Below are 15122 nucleotides of genomic sequence, written 5' to 3'. Positions count from 1 at the left end.
GATTTACCAACAAAAAAAGGTGTTTAACCTTCTCATACCTTATTAAAAGCGAAAGTATAGACGCAGCACGGATAACTTGTGCTTCCATTCAAACAGACGACAACACACGTGACGTCAAGTCTCGCTCGCGTGAGACTTCCTCTCTAGATACTCTTCAATACCTGGCCAGGGTACTCCTGGGTCCTAGTGCCCCCCGATGTTACACTATGTCATGTACATGTATTTTATATGTTAATAAAATTGCATTTATCTTTAGTCCTAATTCTGTCACTGTTTGATGTCACAAAGAAGGGTGTATCCGAAAGCTGCCTACAACATTTGTAACATGTGATGAAAAAGTAAACAAATAATTAACTGTATTAGACACTTGTTAATGATGAATAGGCTTCACTTTAGATTGGCCCCCACGATAGCATCTGCAAATGATTTATAAATGTTTTATGAATGTCTTAACAAATCATTTGTTGAACATGAAAAATAAATGGAGATACGCTATAGTCGTTTTTTCATATCCATTTTTCAAAGCATCTACAAATGTGTTACTACACATTAAACAACATTATTTAATGATGAACAAATCAAGTACAAACAATGTTGATAATGAGTTATAAATAATGTAGAACTAATCTGTAAATGTTATACAAATATAGTTATAAATGATTTAATAATCATTTATGAATGTATATAAATGGTTTGTTCATGATTAGTTCATTATCTACAAATACCTTATAAATGTATTATAACAGGGTGTTATTATAAAGTGCTACCGGCAGGGCTTCACAGTCTTTTGTCTGCAGCCACCACTGGTGCTCTGTGCTTGTGAAGCAGGTGGGATCAGTCCTTTGCCTCTGACATGGTGGAACGGTGTCCCGTCCGCTATAACCGCAGGGAGGGCTAGGATGCTGTCAACGCTTGTTTATAGACATCTTGGTTGGATCAGTCTCCCCTTGAGAAGGAGAGAAGTTTTTTCCCTCCTCAGGGCTCCCCTCTCCGCAGAGGGACTTTGGTCTTTCCGCAGGAGCGCAGGCGGTATTTGACCTAGGCCCCACACCGCCTCACACCGCGCAGCCAGAGGTGAGGGCACGGCCTCGCCAGCGGCTGTGGCGAGGCCCCCAACCAGCGGCCATGTTTCCCCCGCCTTAGGTACCCTGGACACAAAGACAACAGGTGATCTCAAGGCCGTGGCGGGATCGGCTACATTAGATGAGCACGCCCTAAAAAAACGTTGCCATCTAGCTGTGTCTAGCTCGCTCTCCGGTCACTCCCCCGCCAACACCAGCGGGATAAGGGCTCTGATTTGTTTCCTTTGGCTGCGGGCCGCGTGCCTTCAATGAAGCGCAAGCGGCCCCACGTTTCGCTTCTCATGGGGACAGGGGCTGACACCCAGTTGCTGGCTAGGCCTGGGTCTGTCCATGAGAATGTTGTGCTGTCAAGTGGCTCCCACGCCACACGTTCTGCGTCTGTGTTTGGTGAGCCTGGTGTTGTGTCTGTCAACAACAAAGGTTGTCAGCGGGGGAGCTCGAGGCCCTTGGGGTCGCAGCGCGAGTTCCCCCGGCCCCGCCCTCGCCAGGCCGGAAAACCGCCGGTGGTCAGTCAGGCACGCGTGATTTGGGTGGTAGTAATATCACTGCAGGGCTACGGTGTGTAGGAACCCACCCTATCGGGCAGTGTGGGGACCTCACGTCTTGCATGTCCAGCTGTAGAACGGGTCCAGGGTTGGCGGGTCCAGGGTTGGCAACGCACAGCGGGTGGGACCGGGCCGCCTATCTACGGTTCCTGGCGGACCAGCGCCGAGTGGCGGCGGGGGCGCCTGGGATTATCATCACATATGGCTACAGCAGTGCCATATGTCAAGGTGGATGGAGAGAATGCTGAGGCGAGGGCTTGTGTTGCAGTTTGTGCTACCCCACCCTCCGTTTTCAGGTTTGGTACAGACCCTATTGTCAGAGTCAACAGCAGTGACAGCTCTGGCCGACAAGATCCAATCTCTGTTGGCGAAGCAAGCCATGGTCCCAAAGGAGGACGCGATGCATGGCGTTTCCTCACGGTATTCTCTGGTGCCCGAGAAATCGGGGGGGGGGGGGGTCAGACCCATACTGGACCTATCCCATGGAAGGTTCAGAATGTTGACCGTCTCCCACCTGTTAGACGCTGTCAGGTGGGGGACTGGTTCACCTCCATAGACCTGTAGGATGCGTATTCGCATCCCGATCTTCCATCCTAGGGCTTACCTACGCTTCCTTTGCAGGAAATAGCGTACGGGTACCAGAGGCTGCCGTTAGGCTATTCTCTGGCTCCCCGCATCTTCACCAAGTGGGTGTAGACGGCACTGGGGCCTCTGCGTCATCGGGGGTTACGAATTGTATTCTGCCCTGGACGACGTTCTGGTCCTTGGCCGGTCAGGGTAGATCGCCAGGTCTCATACCAGGCAGGTGATGTCTCACCAGCCTGGGTTTTGCTGTAGACTGGAAGTAGAGTTAGCTCCTCTTCCCAGTCAATGGGTGGAGTACTTGGGCTTTTTCTAAGCTCAAGGTCTATATGGGCATCCCTCTCGGAGCGGCGGCGAGTGGTTGGGTTCTCGGCGCACTCGGGTGGTTCCGTCCTAGGACGGTTACGGCGCTGTCCGTGATGCGCCTGCTGCTGGGGTCCCTCTTGGCCTCCTCTTCATGGGGAGGATGTAGAGGTGGTTTTTTCCAGTAGGGAAATGGACCCGGTGTGAGACATATGGAAGCAGCTGAAGGTTCCCATGTCAGTACTGGGGGACCTCGTCTTCTGGGGAGGGTCTGGTGCCCTTACCTGCGGGGTCCCTGTGGGCAGCAGGCTGTCACACGTCACGGTCTTCACCGACGCCTCCCTCATGGGATGGGGGGGGGACGTGTCGGGCCAACGCAGTAGGGGGCAGCTGCCATGCTGCCCGGTCTGCGCTACATTCAATGTGTTGGATTTGAAGGCAGTCCTTCTGGCTCTCAAACGGCTCGACCACCTTGTGGTGGGCAAGCATGTTTTGATCAGGATGGACAACACAACGTCAGCGTCGTATATTGTCAGACAGGGTGGAGTGCGCTCCCCCCGACTGTACCGGGCGGCGGTCGGGCTCTGGCTATGGGCGTTCTCCATCTGCTCTGCCTGAGGGCTCTCCACATCCCCGGCAGGGTGAATGTGGGTGCAGGTGTGATGTCACAGGGCGGTCCTCACCCTGACGAGTGGGGATTACGTCCAGACATAGTCAGGCAGGTCTGGGACCGATTCCGTGGCCGTCCGGGATTCTGTACGCTTTCCCCCCCTTTCACCTGATAGCTCAGCTGGTCGCGCCGGGCCGGGGCTCAGCTGTGTGGTCCCCAGCCCTGATTCAGCTCTTGGTGGCCCCGCCATGGCCTGTTCCGTGGTCACCGCGGGCCCTCTCTCAGGCACGCGGAACTCTGTTCTGCCTCCTGTTCTGGGGCAGCCTCTAGGCTTGGCTGCTGACAGTGTGAATCTGGTGGGGATGCGTCTTGACTATTCTGTGGTTAACGCTATCCGGTATGCGCACGCTCCGTCCTCTACCGCGGCTTACGTTGGGGGGTGGCGTATGGTCGAGTGTGGGGGCGGACATTGTTCAGCCACCCTCTCGTGGAACATTCCTGCTTGGCGCTCTGCGTCTCAAGCCTGTGGAACGTTCTCTGTCTCCGAGTGGGACCTCCAACTGGTCCTGGGCCGGTTGTCGGAGGCCCCTCTTGAGCAGGCGCCATTGGATCTGCTGTCTTGAAGACCGCATTATTTTTGGCCATCACCTCCGCTGAACGCGTGGGTGAGCTGTGTGTTCTCTCGGTGCGGCCTGAGTGCCTGTCTATTCGGCCGATAGCGGTGCCACTCTGAGGCCTAATCCGGTCTTCGTGCCAAAGAATATCCGGAGCTCTTTCGCTCCAGGGATATTGTGGTTCAGGCATTCGTCCGCCTCCTCACGCTAGTGAGTTGGAGGCGGGCCTTCACCTGTTGTGTCCTGTCCGTGCTCTGGGGGTTTACCTCAGGACTCGGGCTCTCAGGGCTTCCGTTCAACTGTTTGTTTGTTACGGTGGCCCTTGCACGGGTGAGGCGCTGTCCAAGCAGCACCTGTCACATTGGTTGTGCGGGGGCGTTGCTTTTTGCTGCGCGTTGGCTGGACAGGTCCCCCCTCGGGCTGCTGACCTGTTAGGGGGGGCCTCGGTGGAGGACATCTGTGCTGCGGCCTCCTGGTCCTCCCCGGGGTCCCTTCGTTAAGTTTTCCCTGGACATGACTGGGGATTCTGTCTCCCAGGCGGTTCTGAGGTCTGGGACCTCTCCTGCGTCCCGCCTTCGGTGGGCTAGCAGGGGTGTGTAGGTGTGTGCCACGGGGTGATGTGTCACACGTGGTCTCGCCTGTGCTGTGCGTTTTTCAGCGGTCTCTGGTTCCCCCTTTTTCGCACTTGGTGGAGTTGACTGCCTCCCCCCCTTCATTAGGACAGCCGGGGGGACGGGACTCCCCTCCTCCCTGGTAGTGGGGCTTACGGGCCCTCAGGGGTTACACTTGTCGAGTCACGCGTCTGCTCTTCCCCATATCTCATAATGGCAGGAGCGAGACGCGATGACCAGTATGATATATAACGAAAGGTTATCCTATAATTTAGCGCCCTGAGGTCCCTTGGTTGGGTTTTCAATCTTGGAAACTTTTTTTTCCGAGGAAGGTAGAGTGTGACCATGTCCGGCGTCTTATAGGAGGCGTGGCCTGGTCAGGTGCATGGGTGCAAATTGTTTGTTCATGAGCACAGTAGGTGCTAGGAGATAAGAGTTATCTCATAATGGCAGGAGCGAGACGCTCTGCCAGTATTCATATAACTAGGTTATAGGATAACCTTTCGTTATAGATTGTATAGCTTCACGCTCTGCTCTATTTGGAACTATCCCTTTATCCACTCTAATAATGAATAAACTTTCACATGCACACACCTACTACCTCCGCCTGTTCTAGTTCCTTCCCTACTTTCACCACCGAAAGTGTCTGTAACACACCACTTTAAGTTTAGTGCTAAAGTAGTTAATGGAGAAGAGGAGCTGCGTTGACATTGTATCTTTGTTTTCTCTCTCACTATTTTTCGAGAAAGTAAAGCGATAATGTCTTCACCACTGGAGAGTCTAGAAGATGATGATCATTCTGACCTCCACCGGCGCTTTACATTGGGGCATGCGTCGCTGAGCAATCCCCGCCGGCATTGTCTCCAGCTCTACAGCTGGATACTATTATGCCTCAGGAGACGTCGGCTGTGTGAGAGCTGACGGTCTCCCTGGGCGGGTGATGTTTTTGCGACGCGAGCCTCGGGTGTGTCAGTTGTGAGGGGACAACTGTACAAGCTTGCGAAGGTCGGCTCCAGGCTAGAATCCTTTCGTTGCCCCTTAGCGGCGTGGAGGGGGTTCTAGTTTGATGCCCCACGATAACATAGACTCCTCCTCAGTGAAGTCGTAGCTTTGTTTTCCTGGGACCGTGACTCCGAATCTGCTGTTCAATTCCCCGGGTCTCTGGACAATGGATACCCTCTGCCGCCGCGCTGGCCCCGCTTTTCAAGACGGAAAACACCCGGCGCGAGGGGGGGTGAGCTTGGTGTTTCATTATGAGAATATCTCCGAGCTCAAGTCGGCTGCAGCCCGCGTGGATGCGATGCGTTCGCAATGGGGCTTACTGTCGATACCGCTGTGTTTGGTGAACACCGTCCTGTGAGTGGGACGTGTGTTGCCTTTTTTCCCTTTTTTCTTTGGATAAAAAGAGGAAGAGACAGCGGCTGTCAGTAGTGTTGGCCTGTATCGCTATTTCTCACGTTGTACAGCTTCAGTAGTAGACACTTAGTTTACTTCTGCATTAGCTAGTGGCTATCGATACTATCGATAGCCGGTAGAAGCTAACTGTTAGCCAGTTAGCTGTTAAGCTACGACGTTAGCAGGCGGCTACGCTCGGCTCGTAACGTTAGCTTGATGCTATCAGTTAGCCTGGAGTTAAACTGTTAGCTTGTGCTACAACCATTGGCGCTAGCCGTGAGGAAGTAGCAGGCCCTGGTACTCTGACTACGGCGTCATCTCTGGCAGAAGATGTCGTCAGGCCTGCGCCATGACGGCCGCAGGAGGGGGGCGTCCCGCCGGAGCGAGGCTCCAGCTGCCGCCACTTCTTCCATAGGACATTGCCCCACTCTTCCTTCCTCCCCCCTGGGTTTTTGGTTAATAACGATGTATTTGTTTAACAAAACATATCGCTGCTGTCGGGACAAAACCTCATAACTCCAAAAACCCAACTTTTCAGCAGATGAAAAAAACTAACACAGATTTGAGGGTGAATAGAGTTAGGAGGTTTAGACAGATGATCGGTTTAATGCTTTCCCATTGTTTAAACTTTGTAAAACCCACACACACATATGGAGGATGATCTACGGAGTTGATTTATATAAAAAAATATATTTAAAAAATGGAGTTATGAGGTTTTGTCCCGCCAGCAGCGATATGTTACTTCACTGCATTAGGTGATACGACATGTGCTGTGTGAAAATGGTCTTGGTCGCTATTTTTGTATAGCTTAGGTTCTAACATTGGCCAAGGCTTATGTCTTTCTCTCTACCTAAGAACAGCGTTGTTTTTTACGTGAGTAAAAATGAACTAGGGTTTTTTGTTGTATGATGAGAAGTTGTGTGTCCGTTCATGTAACCTTTAGACAACGTGGCGTGAGTCCACAACTGGCTGGGTGTTAACCTACAGCGCTATACATAGTGGTACGTGATCAAGGGCTTGAGTCCCTCTCTTAGCTTGTTATTTTCTTTGCTTAAGGGTAATGGTGAAAAATAACGAGTGGCAAGTTTTCACACATAAGCAGAGCCGTGGATAAAACCTGTTTTCAAACGTGGTTATCGGCTGTGGTGGCGTGCATGATGTACAGCTTTACTCTAACAGTGAGTGTGTACTTCATCTGGCGCACCATGCACCCGGTGTCACGACTCTGTTTTCTTTTGGCGTCGTATCAGGGGTGAGGTGGTGAGGGGGTGGGTGAAATTATTCCCCGGTTTGCCCCCCCCCCCTCAAATATGATTTTGTTTACAAAATGTGTGTTGATTCACTATATTTTGGGGATACGGTGTAAACCCGCAGCTACAGTTGAAAATTGTTTTGGTCGCTATTATGTATGTCTTAGCAAGGCCTGTAGCTAGCACTTGGTCGAGACTTATGTCTTCTCTCATCATAAAAGACGGCGTTCTTCTTGCAGTAGCAAGAGTGAGCTTTTGCCTTTTTTATTGTATGAAGGGGGTTGTGTGTGTTCAAGTTCTACGTTAAGTAAACGTGGCATTGAGTCCACAACTGGGTTGAGTGTTTTTACATAGATATTGTACCAAGGTCCTTGGGCCCTCTCTTTGGTATGTTGTTTTTTCTTTACTTTAGGGTAAAGGTATAAAAATGCAGGTGGCAAGTTCGCACATAAGCCTGAGCTTATGGTTCCACGCCATATTAGGATGGGTGGGTCATGGGATTTCCCCTCGGCCATGGAATACGTCACTGGGCAGGTTTTTCCTATTGGCCATGAGACAATCGTGAGTTTTCAGGCTCTGTGCTGCAGACCGCTGTCATTGTCAAAGTTGGATGATGCGATGCATTCGAAAACTGTTTGTTTTCTGCTCTGCTCTCTATTAAAATGTGTATTGGGCCATTGGTCACTTGGCCCAATTATTACATATATCCTTTTCAATTGTTACTCACGTAGAGGTCTCTCTGGGGGAACTTCTGTCTTCCCCTCTTATGTGAAGAGCAGAATTGATGGGGTTTTACCCTCAGACGCGTCATATGAGACCCGTGTCTGTGTCTTATAGACCGGCCTCCTGCTGCTCGTCCCAGACAGCATGGAGGGAACGGTGTTTCTTATTAGAATTCGCCATTGATGTGTTTTCGGGTTCTCGACGTGCATATAGCGCTGGCCCTGGGTGCTTCAATGTGGAACCACTTTATGGGCTGGCGCGCCTTGGTTGCCCAATTGGCGGAGGGCATAGAAACGGCGTTTTTTATGCAGGCGGCTGGGAAGGAGATTTTTGTCTCTACCGAGCGCCAGTGCACTAGGTTAGACTCGACGGCTCACGTGCATCTCCGGGGGGAGATGACGGAGTAGATCAAAACATTGGCGGAGGGGTCTCACGCCCATGAGGTGGGCCACCAGGCGCAGTGCATTCGCGTACTGACCGTCTTGGTGGCGCCCTCTGTGATGTTTTGGATCGACACGCGTACCTACCCCCCTCTTAGGACTGGGGATGGCGGCGTGACTAGAATGCGGGACTGGTTCTGGTCGCGCCTGACCAGGTCAGTTAACCCGTTGTCCGCCGGGGCGCAGATCTGCTGTTCTGGTACCCCGAAGGACTTTGTGCTTTTCCGGGGGGAAAAGGCCGGGTCGGGCCGGGCATCACAGGGATTGATGTCGTGGATGTGTGTGTCATATGTATGCCACCACGGGTTGCCCTTAAAGGAAAACTCCAACATTTTGGGAAATTAGCTTATTTAACATCTTCCCTGGAGTTAGACAAGAAGATACATACCTTTTTTGTCTCTGTGCGTGCATTTAGTTTTGGGAACAGTCGCTCCGTTTGCATAGCTTAGCTTCATCACTGGAAGTGAGGCAGGACAGTAGCCTGACGTTCCCTACAGGTTTGTTGATATTCTCATTCCTTCAAAGGATCCGAACCGATTGAAGTTTATGGATACCATGACTTAAAATCCTCTTACCTTGACGATAACTTTAGGTTAGTTGTAACTTTAGTTTAGGTTCGTGTTAACGTTAGATAATGTACAAAATAAACGTTTTCCGCTGCTATAAACGTCGCACTTTTATTTTGAAAACCCCAGAAAGGAAGTCATTATATTTGCTTTACCATCCTGTTCTGTGTTAGCTCCGGTTAGCTCCGAGCGTCCAGTAGTTAGTAGTATATTATCAATACCAGCCATTGGATTACTGTTTTCTAAATTGGGGAGGCTTTTAATCGTCAAGGTAAGAGGATTTTAAGTCATGGTATCCATAAACTTCAATCGGTTCGGATCCTTTGAAGGAATGAGAATATCAACAAACCTGTAGGGAACGTCAGGCTACTGTCCTGCCTCACTTCCAGTGATGAAGCTAAGCTATGCAAACGGAGCGACTGTTCCCAAAGCTAAATGCACGCACAGAGACAAAAAAGGTATATATCTTCTTGTCTAACTCCAGGGAAGATGTTAAATAAGCTAATTTCCCAAAATGTTGGAGTTTTCCTTTAACAGTGTCGTGCTTGGTCCATACTGTGTTGTACCTTGCGCTGTGTTAAGGGGGCTTGGTCCCTCCATTTGTTTCACCCCTCCCTCCCTGCTAGGACGGGGCTGGGAGAGGGCTGTCGGGGAGGTTGTTGTCAACTCCTCTAGGCATCCCTGTGACTGTAGGTCCCGGTCCGCCGGGCCCAGGTCCGAACTCATTCTCGTCTACCTGTTGGCCTGGGTTAACCCTTTGAAAACTGAAACACTTGTGCTGCTTGTATAGCCTGTGTATACACGCAGTTATGTTTCTGAGTTTTCTTTGTGGGTTAAGGGAACAACCGCCTCCTGTTAAACTAAACATAGGGGGTGAAGCTATACGATCTATAACATACGGTTATCCTATAACCATAGTTATATGAGTATAGCGAGCGCTCTGCTCTGACTCACGAGGACCCCATGGTCTTTGCCTTCGGTGGTGAAAGACTTGGGAACTGGGAAGGAGCTGATTGTGTGGTCACGACCCCGCTTATGTTCAGATTCAGATTCAGATTCAGATTCCTTTATTAAGCCATGTGTGTAAAAACACATTGGTAATTGTTGCAGCATTACAGTGTATGCATTTTTCATTTCTTTTTTCACAGTAACAACAACACCAACACAGACACAGGACAAAAAACAGTGCAGTGGAGGATTAATCATTTAAATACATATATATATAAAGTGTAAAGTTCAGAGTTCGGATGTGGGTGTGGCCAGGCGGAGGTAGTAGGTGTGTGCATGTGAAAGTTTATGTTATGGTTTGTAACCGACCGCAATCGCACAACACAAGACAGGTATGAGAGTAAGCCAAAACAGGGCATTTATTCATTACATAACAAAAGGCGGCACTGTCCCTTTAAGGGAGAACACAAAAACACTGGAGTCAAAGAATATAGGGAAAATGCGGCACTGTGCCTTTAAGAGGCGAGCAGGCTAAGGGGCTAAGGCTAAGGGACAAAAAGTCAAGGACCAGGACCAGGGGGCACTGGAGAGGGGGACAGGGACAGAGGCCCGGAGAGGCGGGCTGGAGACAGGGACAGAGAACAGGGTTAAGGCCTTGGACAGGGCGAGGGCCAGAGCTGCTTACAGGGATGGCAGGGTTCCGACGGCGGAGGCCTGGCACGGAGATCCTCCTTGGAAGCTGCAGACAGGCAGCGCAGAACACCGGGGTCCCAGAGGACCGGGGCGAAGAGACGCATCCTCCCGTGGAATAGGAAGCGATGCGCGCCGGCTTGACGTCTGGAGTGGGAGCGCGCCGGCTTGACGTCTGGTCTGGAGTGGGAGCGCGCCGGCTTGACGTCTGGAGTGGGAACACTGGAAAACCTCCCGTAGAGGATTAGAGAGCGCAGACGGTGTCCCACTCCAGGCAAACGGCGACAGGTGGTGATGGCTGGCACGTCGTCTCACGCCGGAGACGCGGCAGGTGATGGTAACGTCCAGGACACCATGAACACTGAACACAGATAAAGATACAGAGTCCAGAACACCGAACCAGCATACAGAACGACCCGACCAGGACTGGAGGGGAGGTCCAGGTATTTAAAGCCCTCTGGGGCGCTAATCATAACCTATGACAGCTGTGAAAGGTAGTCCAAGGGTGGGGGCCGGTGAAGAGCAGAGGAGAGTAAAACATCGCAAGGGTGGGGGCTGTTGAGGAGAGTAGACAGGGAAAGTCCAAAGGTGGGGGCTGGTGAGGTGAGGAGACAGGGAATTAAAGGTCCAGGGAAACGGCGAATCCTCACAGTACCCCCCCCTCCACGGGAGCCACCGGGCGACCCAAAAAAATCAGACAGCGGGGCAGGGGACATGACAAAGCAACAAACAAAAAAAATTGGGCCATGCTAGCAGGGGAGGCTGCACCTAAAGTGGGGCTAGCAGAGGGACTGGGTAGCTGCCAGAGCATTGCTAGCTACAGGGCCTATGCTAGCTGTACTGCTACAATAGCATAGAGGCTGCGCTAGCTGCCGTAGCTAGGCTAGCAGACAGGGCTGGACTAGCAAAGGAGAACAAGCTAGCTGGAAGGACAGTCCTAGCTGTGGGGAAACTGACCTTGCTAGCTGAAGGGGCAGTCCTAGCAGTGGGGAGACTGACCTTGCTAGCTGAAGGGGCAGTCCTAGCAGCGGGGAACAGGGTAGCTAACAGGGGAGCTAACGAGGCTAACAGGGGAGCTAACGAGGCTAACAGGGGAGTCAACAGGGGAGTCAACAGGGGAACTAACAGGGGAACTAACAGGGGAACTAACAGGGAGCTAGAGGGAATTAGAGGGAACTAAAGGGAACTAAAAAGGGCAAACTCACATACACTGTCTGTGCTGGCTGGGGTCGTCGACGGGTCGGGTCGTACTGTTATGGTTTGTAACCGACCCCAATCGCACAACACAAGACAGGTATGAGAGTGAGCCAAAACAGGGCATTTATTCATTACATAACAAAAGGCGGCACTGTCCCTTTAAGGGAGAACACAAAAACACTGGAGTCAAAGAATATAGGGAAAATGCGGCACTGTGCCTTTAAGAGGCGAGCAGGCTAAGGGGCTAAGGGACAGGGCCAGGGCAAAAAGTCAAGGACCAGGACCAGGGGGCACTGGAGAGGGGGACAGGGACAGAGGCCCAGAGAGGCGGGCTGGAGACAGGGACAGAGAACAGGGTTAAGGCCTTGGACAGGGCGAGGGCCAGAGCTGCTTACAGGGATGGCAGGGTTTCCGACGGCGGAGGCCTGGCACGGAGATCCTCCTCGGAAGCTGCAGACGGGCAGCGCAGAACACCGGGGTCCCAGAGGACCGGGGCGAAGAGACGCATCCTCCCGTGGAATAGGAAGCGATGCGCGCCGGCTTGACGTCTGGAGTGGGAGCACGCCGGCTTGACGTCTGGTCTGGAGTGGGAGCGCGCCGGCTTGACGTCTGGAGTGGGAACACCACTCCAGGCCTGGCACGGAGATCCCCCCTCGGATGCAGCAGACGGGCAGCGCGGAACACCGGGGTCCCAGGGGACCGGGGCGAAGAGACGCATCCTCCCGTGGAATAGGAAGCGATGCGCACCGGCTTGACGTCTGGAGTGGGAGCGCGCCGGCTTGACATCTGGAGTGGGAACACCACTCCAGGCCTGGCACGGAGATCCCCCCTCGGATGCTGCAGACTGGCAGCGCAGAACACCGGGGTCCCAGGGGACCGGGGCGAAGAGACGCATCCTCCCGTGGAATAGGAAGCGATGCGCACCGGCTTGACGTCTGGAGTGGGAACACTGGAAAACCTCCCGTAGAGGATTAGAAAGCGCAGACGGTGTCCCACTCCAGGCAAACGGCGACAGGTGGTGATGGCTGGCACGTCGTCTCACGCCGGAGACGCGGCAGGTGATGGTAACGTCCAGGACTCCATGAACACTGAACACAGATAAAGATACAGAGTCCAGAACACCGAACCAGCATACAGAACGACCCGACCAGGACTGGAGGGGAGGTCCAGGTATTTAAAGCCCTCTGGGGCGCTAATCATAACCTATGACAGCTGTGAAAGGTAGTCCAAGGGTGGGGGCCGGTGAAGAGCAGAGGAGAGTAAAACATCGCAAGGGTGGGGGCTGTTGAGGAGAGTAGACAGGGAAAGTCCAAAGGTGGGGGCTGGTGAGGTGAGGAGACAGGGAATTAAAGGTCCAGGGAAACGGCGAATCCTCACAGTTTATTCATTATTAGAGTGGATAAAGGGATAGTTCCAAATAGAGCAGAGCGCTCGCTATACTCATATAACTAGGGTCATTTCTTTTTTAACAATGAACATTGTTACTCAGCTGAAGAAGTTGTACCCTTCCTGCTGACTTGTCGTACAGAACTTGTAAGTCGCTAGTTTTTAGTGAAATGTATAATGTAGAGCAAAAAAAAAAAAAAAAAAAACGATTTCAAAATAAGGAAAGAAAGATTTACATACAATCTTTACATACATAATCACCATAATAAACAGGAGAGATAAATAAACACAGACAAGCAATTAAAATAGACAGGAAACAACAACAGATTCATGAAAAAAAAGCAGATCATAAAGACTTGATCATAACAAGGGATGTGACAGAGAGTTAAGGATTGATTTAAGATCAGATAAGATAAGATAAGATATTCCTTTGTTGATCCCCTTGGGGAAATTCAGGAAATTCTTCCGGATCTCCTCCCGGTGACAATTAAGGGTCAGCAGATTTGTCCAGTAAAATATCTTGGTTTCTACCTGGACTGTAAATTAAACTGGAAAAAGAACACTGAGGTTGTATTGAAGAAGGCTCAGTCAAGACTATTCTTCTTGAGGAAGCTTACTGTAGATCCTTTGAAGCTTCTTCGTGTTCTGTATTAGGGACTCTTAACTAGTGTTGTATTTTATGCTGTGCTCTGATGGGGGGGGGGGGGGGGGCAGCATCACTGAGGATGATAAAGACAGGATCAATAAGATGATCAGTAAGGCTGGCTCAGTGATTTGCCTTACCCCAGATTCACTTGAGGTCACTGGCCAATCTAAAAATGTTTCTGTATTTTGAAGGCCATCCATTATACAGTGTTTTTAAACAGACTCAGGAGCTCATTCAGTGAGCGACTAGTGATGTCTCTGTGTTCTACTGAATGACTCAGAATGTATTTTATTCCAGCAGAGGTCATATTTTTTAGACGTGATCCATAGAAACCATTTAGCTGTCAATCATGTCTCAAATGGCTTCTCATGGTGTTATTGATTGTTGAGTTCATTTGGTGGCAAATTAGTTTCCCCACTGGGATTAATAAAGCTGTCTAATTTAATTGAAATATGGAGCAATTTATTTAAATTAAACGGATGATAAAATCTTGATATATTTTCCTCTCCTCTCCTCTCCTCTCCTCTCCTCTCCTCTCCTCTCCTCTCCTCTCCTCTCCTCTCCTCTCCTCTCCTCTCCTCGCCTCTCCTCTCCTCGCCTCGCCTCGCCTCTCCTCTTCTTTCTCCTTTCCTACCCTATCCTCTCCACCTCTTCCCTCTCGCCTCCTCTCCTTCATCCTCTCTCCTCTTCTCTCCTCTCCTCTCCTCTTCTTTCCTCCTTTCCTACCCTATCCTCTCCACCCCTTCCCTCTCCTCTCCTCTCCTCTCCTCTCCTCTCTCTCTTCTCTTCTCCTCTCCTCTCCTCTCCTTCTCCTCTCCTCTCATCCCCTCTCATCTCCTCTCCTCTCATCTCCTCCCCTTCATCCTCTCCTCACATCTCTTCTCTTCTCCTCTCTCTCCTCTCCTTTCACCTCTCCTCTCCTCTCTCTCCTCTCCTCTCCTTTCCTCTCCTCTCTTCTCATCTCCTTCTCCTCTCCTCTCCTCTCCTCTCCTCTCCTCTCCTCTCCTCTCCTCTCCTCTCCTCTCCTCTCCTCTCCTCTCCTCGCCTCGCCTCTCCTCTTCTTTCTCCTTTCCTACCCTATCTCTCCACTCCTCTTCCCTCTCGCCTCCTCTCCTTCATCCTCTCTCCTCTTCTCTCCTCTCCCTCCTCTTCTTTCTCCTTTCCTACCCTATCCTCTCCACCCCTTCCCTCTCCTCTCCTCTCTCTCCTCTCTTCTCTCTCTTCTCCTCTCCTCTCCTTCTCTCTCTCTCCTCTCATCCCCTCTCATCTCCTCTCCTCTCATCTCCTCCCCTTCATCCTCTCCTCACATCTCTTCTCTTCTCCTCTTCTCTCCTCTCCTTTCACCTCTCCTCTCCTCTCTCTCCTCTCCTCTCCTTTCCTCTCCTCTCTTCTCATCTCCTTTCTCCTCTCCTGTCCTCTCCTCTCCTCTCCTCTCCTCTCCTCCTCTCCTCTCCTCTCCTCTCCTGTCCTCTCCTCTCCTTCATCCTCTACTCACCTCTTCTCTCTCCTCTCTCTCCTTCTCCTCTCCTCTCTC

At 51.4% G+C, this 15122-nt stretch overlaps 1 pseudogene across 1 annotated transcript in view; it reads left to right on the top strand.

The window, feature by feature from the left end:
* Nucleotides 1-15122, top strand: part of LOC311226505 (gamma-enolase-like) — an 87339-nt pseudogene that overhangs the window by 40240 nt on the left and 31977 nt on the right. The window lies entirely within an intron of this gene.

Source organism: Notolepis coatsorum (genome assembly GCF_963971535.1).
Source record: "Notolepis coatsorum genome assembly, chromosome: 4".
Classification (NCBI taxonomy): Eukaryota; Metazoa; Chordata; class Actinopteri; order Aulopiformes; family Paralepididae; genus Notolepis; species Notolepis coatsorum.
Note: the sequence above shows the minus strand (reverse complement) of the source record. Positions and strands in the feature narration are given on the sequence as shown.